This window comes from Protopterus annectens, chromosome 8.part0 (genome assembly GCF_019279795.1).
Source record: "Protopterus annectens isolate FY-2018-M chromosome 8.part0, PAN1.0, whole genome shotgun sequence".
NCBI lineage: Eukaryota > Metazoa > Chordata > Ceratodontiformes > Protopteridae > Protopterus > Protopterus annectens.
In genome coordinates this window covers 1,908,157,898-1,908,170,803 of record NC_056741.1, presented here as the reverse complement: position 1 = coordinate 1,908,170,803, position 12,906 = coordinate 1,908,157,898, and the positions used below count along the sequence as shown (strand labels likewise).

General features: G+C 40.5%; 1 protein-coding gene across 2 annotated transcripts in view; it reads left to right on the top strand.

The window, feature by feature from the left end:
• LOC122809712 (protein NLRC5-like) overlaps positions 1–12,906 on the top strand; it is a 1,339,659-nt gene that overhangs the window by 863,902 nt on the left and 462,851 nt on the right. The gene's annotated exons all lie outside the window — the stretch shown is intronic.

Genomic DNA, 12,906 nt, shown 5'->3' with positions numbered 1-12,906 from the left:
TTAAGTATTTGTGGTTTTGCAGTTTGTTATCCCTTAAAGGCGAAAGGCTGAGGTACCAGGAGAATAAATATTTTTGTCATTGATTCTATTGGCTACATTGTTTTTTTGTTTTTATGTTAATCGTATATTCAAACAGGCAGCAGCTTAAAAGTAGCAAATGAGACCTGTAACACAGCATCTTGGATTTCTGGCATGAAAAATTGCTGTGGTAGGAAATTATGGCTGTAAATGCCTGCATTTTTTATTTAATGCTTAACAATAAGTAATGTGCATGCCTCTACAGGGAACCTATCTTTCCTGGGACCACAGTAGACAACATTTTGCATATATCGGCAAAAGTATGATGGTGTTTTTGATGGCAGTTTACAACTTCCAGCCTAGAGATAAGCAACACCTTAGTAGAGTTACTTATTCCCTTTCTGTCATCACAAAAGTTCTATTACATGTCATTCTATTACTCAGTCTCACACTGGTATGAATGCCTAAATTTCTTATCTTTTACCTTTACTGGTGGAATAAATTGATAAGGCCCTTGTTACTGCTTAGGTTGACAGAGTTTGATTAGTGGCTGGGAAACTTGACAGCACAGAAAGGGTGGTTTTGCCTGTCTATCATAGTGGGAAATATGCTGAGTAAAGCTCCTGACAAGTTCTGGTGTGAGACATGTCACCAGGCTGGGAGTATGGTAGGCTAAGAGTCAGGCCTCTGTAAGGGCCCTTGGTGGATGTGTCCTCAGGCAACTTATGGTTGACCACCCAGCTAAATTACAGATGTCAACATACCGGGAGAGTTTTTAAGTCCAAAAACAGGTGAACAGCTGCTGCTACTGCAAACATGATGGTTGCCAGTGCTGTAGCCTGTGACCCTGATGGGATCCCTTGCTCCCCAAGTGTTAGAAAGGTTGACTCCTAGAGGAATTGGGGATCCACCCAATGCTAGAGTCACACTGGGGGCATCCTGGTAGGAGCAATGGCAGGATCTATGGCTGCATGGGGTACAGTAACTGGCAGAAGTGTGAGGAATAAAAAGTGCCAGATGGGAAAGAGGAACTTATCTTTTAAACAGTCCATTCTTGACCTAGCTTTGAGGGAAATATTTATCTCCTCCTTTTCTTCAAATTTTGAAAGTTTGTTTCTTATTTTATAAATGTTATATACCTTACTTGTTCCAGTAATTTTCTGGTAGATCTTTAGACCATTCCTACTACATCTGTTACACTACTCTACTCACTGTTTGAGGAGAATGAAGCACACATTCTAAAATGTCAACATACCTAGTTTCTCAGCAAAAACAGAGATCATTTACCAGTTTCCTTACTTGTTCCAAAGAAACCATGTGTGGTTTGCCACATCCTCACATGTTTTGTTAGCAATGAATAGTAAAAAAATGCATTCTTTTGTTTTTTTTTTGTTTTTTATTTTTCATTTTGACAAAGAAGTACCTCTATACTGATTGTCTCTAGTGGTCATTTTAGGTTAACTTCTGTCACTTGTCAATCCCAGTTGTCAAGCTCAATGCCAAGTTTCTGGTTTTACCAAACATAGGCTTAGCCTACTGATCCAGAAACTAGGCAACTGTATTGCGAAGGAAATAGGCCTGACTTTCATCTGCTGTGCATGAGCACATGATGGAACAGCAGTGAGGAAACATGGCACAAGTCAATGGAGCAGACAGGATAATCACCACTGCTCTGCCTTGAGAACAGGGGCAATTACTTTTTAGAGTGATCGTTTTGGCTTGATGATTTGTGTTTATCAGTTGTGCTTTTTTCATCATGACCTTGCAGCATTTCCTCACTGTTTTTAATGCATACATGTCACATGCTGACATTGTGTGGTCTACTATTTTGCAGCGTGAGAAACACAACCTAAGTAACTTTCTTACCTTCTCCCCACCTGACAGCAGATTCACTTGTGTACGAGCATTGATTTCCACACCTCCATAAGAGTTGAGTTATTTTTCTGAAGTGCAAACATTGAGTTTACCTGACGAAGTCCATGCTCAGTGTATTCCAATTTTAAAGAAAAAGATATTGTGAAAAATTAACAAGCCTTGTGAGTAAAATCTGAAAACTGGAGAATTTAGGTTGCATTTCACCATCTCATGGAACAGAAGACAGATTATTATATATATATATATATATATATATATATATATATATATATATATATATATATATATACATACACACACACACACACACACACACACACACACATATATATATATATATATATATATATATATATATATATATATATATATATAGGTTCACTTTATAATCTTGAAATACTGAATCGAATTTCAGTATTTCGAGACTATAAAGCCGAACTTCCAAAATAGTGAAACTTCATAACTACAAATTCGGAAATGTCGAATCCGCAGTTGTGATGGTGCGTTACGTGACGTGGGATGTACTGTGTTCCTGATGTACATTGTGGTGTGTGGATATGGCTGGAGATTAAGGTAAGTGAATATATTTTTCAAGGTTTTTGGGTAGGGATTTGAGTGCATGTGAGTATGTTTGGAAGTTTTAGGTGTGGGTTAGGGTAGGTAGGTAAGAGTATGAGTATGTGTGTGTTGGAAGTGGTGGTGTTTGTACATATGTGATGTGATGTGTGTGTGTGTGTGTGTGTGTGTGTGTGTGTGTGTGTGTGTGTGTGTGTGTGTGTGTGTGTGTGTGAGGGACTGTAGAGTGTGAAGTGATGAGTTTACAGTCTTTTTCTGTTTGGTGCAGCTTCGGCATTATTATATATAAGTACTGTTATATGTAGGGTAGGTTTGTGTGTTTGTATTGTTGTGTTTGTGTGTGTTTTGTTTCTTTGTTATAGTGTGGAGACGCTGTATATGTTGTGTGGTGTATAGTGTGTTTATGTTCGCGATTTTAAATTTTGTACTTTTGGGATTTCGGTGTTTTGGTTTTTCGACTTTATAGTCTCGTGATACTGAAATTATATATATATATATATATATATATATATATATACATATATATATATATACACACACACACACACACACACACACACACACACACACACACACACACACACACACACACACACACATACACACACACACACACACACACACACACATATATATATATATATATATATATATATATATATATATATATATATATATATATATATGGGTCCCCCTCACATAGTCGACTTTTCATAAAGTCAACTTTCATATGGCCCAGACCATATGATCGACTTTTGAAAAGCCGACCGTGAGGAACCGCTATCTCTGCACAGTGTTGAATGGGAAATTTTCCCACTTCCGCACTGTAGTGCAATCTCGGAGTTGGTATATTAAAGTTATGGGGGGGTGCAGGAGGGCAAAGCCCCCCTGCTAACAGTTTAAGGTAAGTGTTTGTTGTGTTTTAATGTTTACTTCACGTAGTCGGCATTCTGAAAGTCGATCATATGGTCTCGGCCATATGAAAGTCGACTTTCTGAACTGTCGATCATGCAAAGTAGACCCATATATATATATATATATATATATATATATATATATATATATATATATATATATATACACACACACACACACACACACACACACACATGAATCCTCCCTTTTGTTGAATATTCAGAATATCTAGCCTATGTGCTGCCAGAGTAAGTGATCGAAGAGTCATTATCAACTTCCTTTTTCCATTTCCTACATGGAGTCAGAATTTTGTATCAATTTTCACCATATCTCTCTATTTAATGCAACTATCCTACCTTCTTTGACCCTCATGCCTGACTGCAGCAAACCCATCTACCTCTTTGTTGAACACCCTTGTTTCCTCAACTGCTCTGCATTTACTGCCCAGGTTTCTGTACCATACAGTAGTACTGGTTGAACCACTGTTTTGTACACCTTACTTTACAGCTTCTTTGGCATTCGTCTGTGATACACTACCCCTGACACACTGTGCTAGTTGGTTGCAGCCCATCTGACTGTAGCTTTGACCTCCTCATTCAGACTTCCCTTCTCCTCAGACTCCCCTTCCAGATTTTTGAAACTGTTAACATGTTCCATTATTTTCCCTTCTATCTCACTTCTCAGCTTCTTCAGATTTCCCTCATTTGCCGCCATTACCGTTGTCTTATCTGTATTCAGAAAAGAAGAGTCATATGACTGTAGAATGAAGGCATTTCCTAGTGGGAGGTTATGGTACAACAGGAATTGGGAATTTGCCCTTTCCCCACTGTTGTGTGATCTTAGAGTTATCAGGGGGTTTGGGGGTTGAAGAGGGGCTTGCCAACCTGCAAAAATATTTTTTTGCTTTGTTTTTGTTGTTTTGCCATTTAGTCTTTATAGAGCAATCAGGGTAAATACTGTGCTTTTTGACTAATGTTAAGGTTCTTATGTATGCATATGTGTGAATTTGTGTGACTATATCTGTATGTCTGTACATGTGCATATCTATCAGAGACATTGGTATCATGGCAGGGTGAATTTCTGATTTGCCGTCTTCTGAAACAAGTTAAGCTTGAATAAAGTTAGGGAAGGGCTCTACCTGACATGGAAAGGAAGCCTATTCCCAAGAATGGGGATTCTCTGAGATACATACCTGCTCCTTCAGCATGTCCTATTTAATAAATCCATGAGTGTGTGATCCAAGGATGCCTTGTGTGCCAGGTATAAATCACCTCTCGGCAGTCTGTAGGAAACAGAGTATATAGATGCAAAGCAAAGAGATAATATGCATAGGACATTGTGTTTATTTCCTGTATTCATTTGGTGAGGAACCTCTATGAATGTTCCAACTGTTGCATGTGCCTGATCAGGTGTAAGCAAAAGGGGCATTATACTCATTGAGGGGGTCTGATGAGGGCTGATTATAGTGGCACAATGACTTCACTGTACCTAGATACCATGCCCATACTTATAAGTTGATTGACATAGAATGATTTTCTTACCACCTTAGACACATGTTGGTGGAACGCTCAGTTACCACCTACACAAGTCCCCTAATCTCTCGCTACTGTGTCTACTTTTAGGGCTGTTTTGTTAATGAGGTAGTTTTCCTGGGTGACCAACTTCCTAAAAGCTATTATTATACATTTCTTGGCATAGAAGTTTAAGTCGTGGTTTTGTCACCAGTCATTTATCTGTGTTAGACCTTCCTGTAAAATGTTAGTATCTTGGTGGGTTTCCATAATTTCTTCTAGCTTGCAATCATCTGCAAACTTGGTAAGCCAGTGGCCGTTGAGTTGGCTTGACTTCCAAAAAATAGATGCTAAAGAGGAGCGGACCTAGAACAGACCTTCAGGGATCTCCATGGGTGACCAGCCTGTTTGTGGAGCTAGTCTGTCCAATCCTAACTTCCCAAGTCCTGTCTGTGAGCCAGTTGGCTATCCAGCAAGTTATAGGGGTTTATGCCCACTTCCGTGAGTTTGTTTACAATGCCGAAGTGGAGTATTGTGTGAAATGTCTTAACTGGTTAAGGTAGGAAGTACGCACCATTTGTCCTCATACATTCCCTTGGTGACCTTCATAAAGAATTCCACCAGGTTCACTAGGCATTACCTGCCTTTGACAAAACCAAACTGGGTTGGGTCCAGTGTCTGAAGGTTACCCATGACATTGTTAATAATCTCCATGATAATTCTTTCCATGAATTTGCATATGAGATTCATAGGTTCATAGGTAGGCACTAGACTATCGGCCCTGGGGCCTATACAAGCCCAGCCAAAAAGGTACTCTGGCTTTTGCCACCCAAGAAAATTATTTTCCTGTGCCACTGTCGAGCAGAGCCACAGAGGTGATCCCCGGGGTGAATTTCCTATTTGCCATCCAATCATCAAGATTTTTCTTGAAGAGTGCTAATGAGGAGCTTTGTTTGATATAGATAGGTAGTTTATTCCAGAGTATGGGAAGTCTCTGGGACAGGAATCTATCCCTCTGGCATGTTCTGTTTATTGTGGTGACAAGGTTTAGGTCCCTAGAGCATGTAGCTTGGAGGATTGGGATTTCTTTAAGTGGAGCATGTCCAACAGCTCTGGGTTTGACATAGCTTTCTATGTTAGGCAGAGATCACCTCTGAGTAGGCGATATGCGACGGAGTAAAGCTTGAGTTTTTTGAGACGGTCAGCGTAGGACATCTGTCTGAGGCGGATAATCCTCTTTGTGAGGTATTTCTGCAGCCTTTCCAGTTGTTGGAGATGTCTTGTGATGTACATACCAAAAGGGGCATTGTACTCTATAATGGGTCTAATGAGTGATGAGTAGAGGGGAACAATGACCTCTTTTTTTCTGGATAAGAAACCTTTTGTGATGAGGTGTGCCACATAGAAAGATTTCCTGACTACTGTGGTGATGTGATTATCAAAGGAGAGACTACTGTCCACCTGTGTCCCAAGGTCTCTTATCACACTTTCGGTGTTAAGTATACTACCGCCTATGTTGTAGTTCATGGGTACAGAGTTTTTACCAAAGGGGATGACAACGCACTTTTTGGCATTGAGCTTGATGCCATTGCTTTGACACCAGGCATCTGTCTCAGTGAGGCCCTTTTGTAGGATGTCCACATCGTTAGGAGTTTCGATTATGGCTCCCAGTTTCATTAGCCAAAGACTTTCTGTGATAGATTGTATTTCAGAGAAGTAGATACCAAACAGGAGAGGACCCAGGACTGAACCCTGTGGTACTCCACTTGTCACTGGTCTGAAGTCGGATTTGGAGTCTGCTACTTTCACAGTGTGGGTTCTGTTAGTGAGCCAGTTGGCAACCCATCTTGTGACATAGGGATTTATACCTAGTTTAATGAGCTTAAATAATTCCAGAGTGGGGGATGGTGTCAAAAGCCTTGACAAGATCTAGATAGGCTGTGTGAACCACCTTACCCTTGTCTATGGCTTTGGTGACTGCTTCAAAGAAGTCTATCAAGTTTAGGAGACATGATCTGCTTTTACAAACCCAAACTGGGTGGGATCCAGAGTTTAGAAATTACCAATGTCTTTGTTTATAAGTTCCATGATGATACGTTCCATGACCTTGCAGACCAGGCTCATCAGGCTAATGGGGCAGTAGTTCCCGGGGTCCATGGTGGCTCCCCCCTTGTGGAGTGGGATAACCATTGTTGTGCGCCATTCAGCAGGCACAAAGCCTGAGGTGAGGCTATGATTGAACATGGTACTTAGCTGGGGTGCCAGTTCGTTCTGTAGTACGTGTAGAACGCAGTCTGGGATGTTGTCTGGTCCCATGGATGCTGTGTTCTTGGCTTTGGATAGTGTGGATTTTACCTGTGCAGCCGTGATTACAGGAACTTTGCATTCTTCCAGTATAGAGATGGGCTCTTTAGGGGGTGAGAGGGGGGTAAAGTTAGCACTGAACCTATCTGCCAGGATGTTGGCAATATCAGTTGGGTCTGTATATTTAGTGCCATTGTGCTGTAACTCAGAGCAGATCTGAGTGTTGCCATTCAGATTCTTGACATAGCTATAGAATGCTTTGTGGTTGTCTTTAGAATCAGTGGTGATTTTGTTTTCATAACTAGCTTTGGAGGATTTTATCAGGGATCGCAGCTTCTACTGAGGCTGACCAGGGAGCTCCTCCACTCGTGGGATTTTACTCTCTTTTGCAAGAATTTCTTCCTTCTGTTGTACAGTTTGTTTATGGCAGGGGGCCACCAGATTGTCTTCCTTTTTTTGGAGGATAGTGTCTTGGTTCTGTTTGGGATAGCACTATCCATGCACTCATGTAAGTGCTTATAAAGTGCAATTGTGTAGGATTCAGTAGTCGTAACTGTATTGTCCATCTGCATGGGTGTCATGAAGTTCACCACTCCTGTCTTAAGAAGCATGAAGTTGGCTTTGGAGAAATTTTTTATTATGGTTTCTTATATGGGGGGTGGAGGCAGGATGTGGATATCTAGGGTAATTAGCTTATGGTCGGATCGGACCAATGAGGCATTGACCAGGTGTGGAACACCGGTCACTCATATTGGTAATGACTAGATCTAGGATATTGTTGTCCCTGGTGGGACTCTGGATAAGTTGATCCAGGGCACTGGAGTTTATGAATTCCAGAAAGCGTTGAGCTAAGGAGTTGGTACATGAATAGTTTTTCCAGTTAATGGTGGGGTAGTTGAAATCACCCATTATTAGGGTGTTTGGTTGAACCCTAATATTTTCCAGTACATCAAGAAAGAGGAGTGGGAATCCTGGGGCATGGTGGGTGATCTGTAGCAAGCTACAATTTGGATTGCAGTTTTGCCCAGAGTTAGTTGCACTTGGATAACCTCGGTTGCATTATGCTGAGCAACTAGCCTGGAGGTGAGGATATCCTTAATGAATATGGATACACCTCTGCCTTTGGTGTTCTGGTGCAGGTTACATGGCCGAAAAGTGTGGTATGAGTTATAGCCTGGTAATGCAGGGGTGTTTCCGGAGACTTGAACCAGGTCTCAGTCACTGCACAGATATTGATGTTCTCCATTTTAAGGAGTGCCTCGAGTGAGTGCATTTTGAGATTTAGACTTCTGGCATTGAGTAGCATCACCCTCAGTTTTTGCTTGCCTGTTCTTGTTATGGTGGTGAATTTGTCATTTGAACCTTGCCTAAAAAAGGCACTATGGGGCGGCAAAAACCTTAGCCAGTATCCAGAATCCCAGGGGTGACAGGTGCAGACCATCTCTGGCAAAGCATCGTGGTCTGTCGACCATGTCATCCCAGGCAGACAGATACTGGATCCCTTTAGAATGGCACCAGAAGCTTAGCCAATTGTTGAAGTCAATCATTTTGTCCTTGTACTGCGGCATCATTCTGGGTTATGGCAGAATGCTACTCAGGGCTAGGGTCATACCTGCTTGGGCTACAAGATCGGAGAGCTCTTCCATGTCTCTTTTCATGTAGTCCAGGGAGGTACATCTCAGGTCATTCACACCAACATGGACAATGACAGAGTCATATTTGTACTTGTTGTGGAGTGACCTGAGTGCATGGGTTATGTGGCGGATCCTGGCACCCGACAGGCAGCTGACAGTAACCTTCTCCTTGTTTAGCCTGGTGAGTGGGACATCAGTGTGCCTGACTATAGAGTCGCCTATGACTAGTGTGTTGGGTATGTTGTTATGCCTTATTGGCTGTGGTTGAGTGGCACACTGAGTCTGTGGGCTATGTGTCATTTGGGTTGTGCTGTGGGGTGGAGGTTGCTTGCATTTCTGCTTTGGAGGTCTCTGTTGCTTGAGCAGATTATTATCGAGAGCCTCTGCAAATGTGTTTGTATTTCTATGTGTGGATTTTGGTGGTGTAGATTTAGTGAGACTATGTGATGAGTGTGGTGTGGTGCAAGTGTTTACCTTCTCCTCTTGACTGTCAAGTTCAGTCTTGGTTGGAGAGAGCTTTACCTCCAGTTTGGCTAGATAAGTGCATCTCTCACAGGTTGTAGTGTTGGGTGGTAGCAGGAGAGGGTTGTCTGTGTACATGAGGCAATTTCTACATTGCCCCAAGATGCCCAGATTCATCAGATAGACAGGAGAGAACACAGGGAGCTGACTCTTGGACATGCCTGAATAAAAAAACTATTTTCCTCTAGATAAGTGAGGAAAGTGAGTACAAGAGCTGTTTTTCTCTAAGCAAGTGAGGAAAGTAAGTACCAAAACTGTTTTCCTCTAGGTAATGAGGAAGGTTGAGTGCTGTAGTAATTAGTAGGTTTTTTAGTGCTTACAAGTTCTGAATAAGTGCTGATCACGAATAAGCAAATTCAAGTGCTAAAAGTAAGAATCTGTATCTGGACTAAACTAGTTACAGGAAAGGGGGGAAACAAGTGCAAATGTGGGCTTTTAAATTAGAAAGTTGAGAGAGATAGAAAAACTGCCCAAACTGCCAATATCTACAATTTCTGGGCCAGAACCACTCCTTATGTGGTAGATAGGTTACCTAGTGCTTACCACTCCCACTGATAAGCTAGAAGGCTTCCCTCCAACACAGAAAGCTTGGGGGGGGGCGCTCAGAAGCTTACATACAGTCCTGGATACAGCAAATCTGAATCTGGACTACACTAGTTACAGGAAAGGTTTATATATATATATATATATATATATATATATATATATATATATATATATATATATATATATATATATATAAATGTATATATATTATATATATATATATATACATATAGTATATATATTAGTCAGACTAATGAGGTTTGTAGTTCCTAAGATCTGTTAATGGTCCACCCTTGTGCAGCAGGATGACCATTACAGTCCTCCATTCACATGGCATGAAGCCTGTGCAGAGGCTGTAATTAAATAATGACTCCAGTGGTCCTAATAAGTCATATTTCAGTGTATTTAAGAGGCATCCTGGGATATTATTGCAGCCCACTGAAGCTGTATTTCTTGGCCTTAGAGAGCATATCTAAGAGCTGGACTAATAATTGGAGAGGTTGTTAGGTGATATTTCATGTGGTGTGGCTTGGGGTAAAGTTGAAGTTGAATTTGTCAGCAAAAAGATTGCTATATCATTTGGTTCCATGAGCATGGCTCAGTTGAGTAAGAGTTTGCCACACTGTTGTGCACTGCCTTTGAGATTTTGGAGATAAGTAAAGAAGATCTTATGGTTTTTCTTGGCCTGGGGCACTATCTTTACCTCAAAATTAGCTTTGTTGGACTCAATTTGTCGTCTTAGTGGTCTATTCAGTTTGATGAGAGAGTTTTTATCTTTTTTAGTGTTACACTTTTTATGTTTAGTTATAACTTTTTTTCTTTTGTTATACAACTTGTTTAATTTTATATTCCACCAGGGTGGTTTGTTTTTTGAGTTAATTTTGGGCTTAATTCTGGTAGGCACAGCAGGCTCTATGCAATTATTGACATGGTTGTAAAGGACTTTTGTGAATAATCCCACATAGGCTGCTGTTGTCTGGGTTTGGAGGGGCTCGAAAATTTGACAGGTTATTACTTAATAAAAGGTAGTTAGAGGTTTTGCTATGGTTACAGAATTGAGTTCTTATTTTGAAGGAGACTGCTTTGTAGTCTGTCCTTACTAGAAAGGACTTGACATTGGGTAGAGTGGAGTATTCTCTCATATTTGTGTTAACCATATCCATTATGTTTGTACCTCTAGTAACAGTATGCACTAACTGGTCCAGGGGGTTATTTTTACAAAGTCAGGAATCTCTGTACCTGACCTGCAAATTTGGGATCATTTAAGATTCCCAGCTTATAGAGGGATAATTAAAGTTCTCCCTGAGTATAGTATTTAGTTGAATGGTGAGTATCTTCAATAGGTCTAAATATAAGCTATGGTTTTAATAGGACATAGAGAATAACCCATAGCTTGATGAAATATGGTATGGGACTTGTTAGTGGTAATCTGGACATGGAGAAACTCCAGTGCATCATTCTGTTTAACCTACATAGAGGTATGCTTCTTGTTGATGTAGGTTGAAACACCTCCACGTTTAGCTCCTGTCTGTTAGTTGGACTAAATGTGTGGAAGGCACTGAAGCCTTGCACCACAAAGGTACGTTTTGGCTTTAAGCCATATCTCGGTAACTGCACAGATGTCTGCATTCTCCAAGGTGAGGAGAGCTTGGAGGGAGTAAAGCTTCTTGTTTAGACTCCTGGCATTAAGCAGTAACACCTTTAGACTTCCTCGGGCAGATTTTGCTATGTTTGAAGGTTTCTCAATTTGGCGTCTCCTAAAAAAAGTCTGTACAGGGGCAGACAATGTTGTACTCAATACTCAGAAGCCTAGAGGGGTCAGGTGCGGACCACCCTTGGCAAAACAATGTGGTTGTTAACCATGTCCTCCCAAAGTGACAAAAATTGTATCACCTTAAAATGACACCAAAAACGAAGGCAATCATTAAAGTAAATCATCTTCTGTTTATATTGTTGCATCATCCTTGGGAGAATGTAGAATGCTGTTTCATGCTAAGCTCATACCAGCCTGTGACATACAGTCCAAGTGCTCCATAATGTCTCTCTCCATATAGTGAAGGGCGGTACGTCTCAGGTCATTTACACCTACATGGCCTACAACTGAATCATAGTGACTTGACTGCATACAAAACTTGGCAGACCTTGGTCCCTGATAGGCAAGTGATTGTTATTTTCTCCTTATTCAACCCAGTGAGTGGGGTATCATTATGTCATACAATGAGGTTCCCTATGACTAGAGTTCAGGGTAGTATGTTGGCTTGCCGTATGGGCTATGTATTGGGGGCTGCACTAAGTGTGGCTGTATCTTTAGTAAGGATGCTGCTTTTGTTGACTCTGTTAGGGTTTGTCAAGGATAATTTGTGTGGGAAAGAGATGTATCATTTCAGCAAAAGATTCATATCAGAGTCCCAAGACAGAAACTCAAATAAAAATCTAAGAGCTCAGGTCTTCTTGTAATTGTAAGGCACTTATTTTATTCAGGACTTGCCACTAACATACACTGGAAGAAAAAAAAATACATGTATCACCAAATGCAGTCCAGAGGTATTTCAAAATAATAGTCACTTACATGAGCTTGATTGAGTTTACTTATCCAGAACATCCTTGACAATATATCTTTAAAAACAATAAAGTTATTCTTTAGGGACTTTGTCAAGAGTACTTTTTTCAAATAGGTTTATGGGAAAAGCCTATAGTCAACTCAAAGAATAGTTAATTCACATGTTATTTATTATTTATTTATTTTATTTTACATTTGTTTACCGGGAAAGTCCGACTGGAACAAGGTTCATTTACAGTGGAGGCCCAGGGAGAAAAGCTCCATAACATAGCACAAATTCAACAAATGACAAAAAAAAAATTCTGCACAGTGGCATATATACAGTCAGAGCTCCATGTCATAATATAACAACATAAATACACAAATGACAGAAAATGTTTGTACAGTGGCATTTATACAATCAAGGAGATTTATCTTACATTAGTTTGATTTAAGCAAGTTTGGT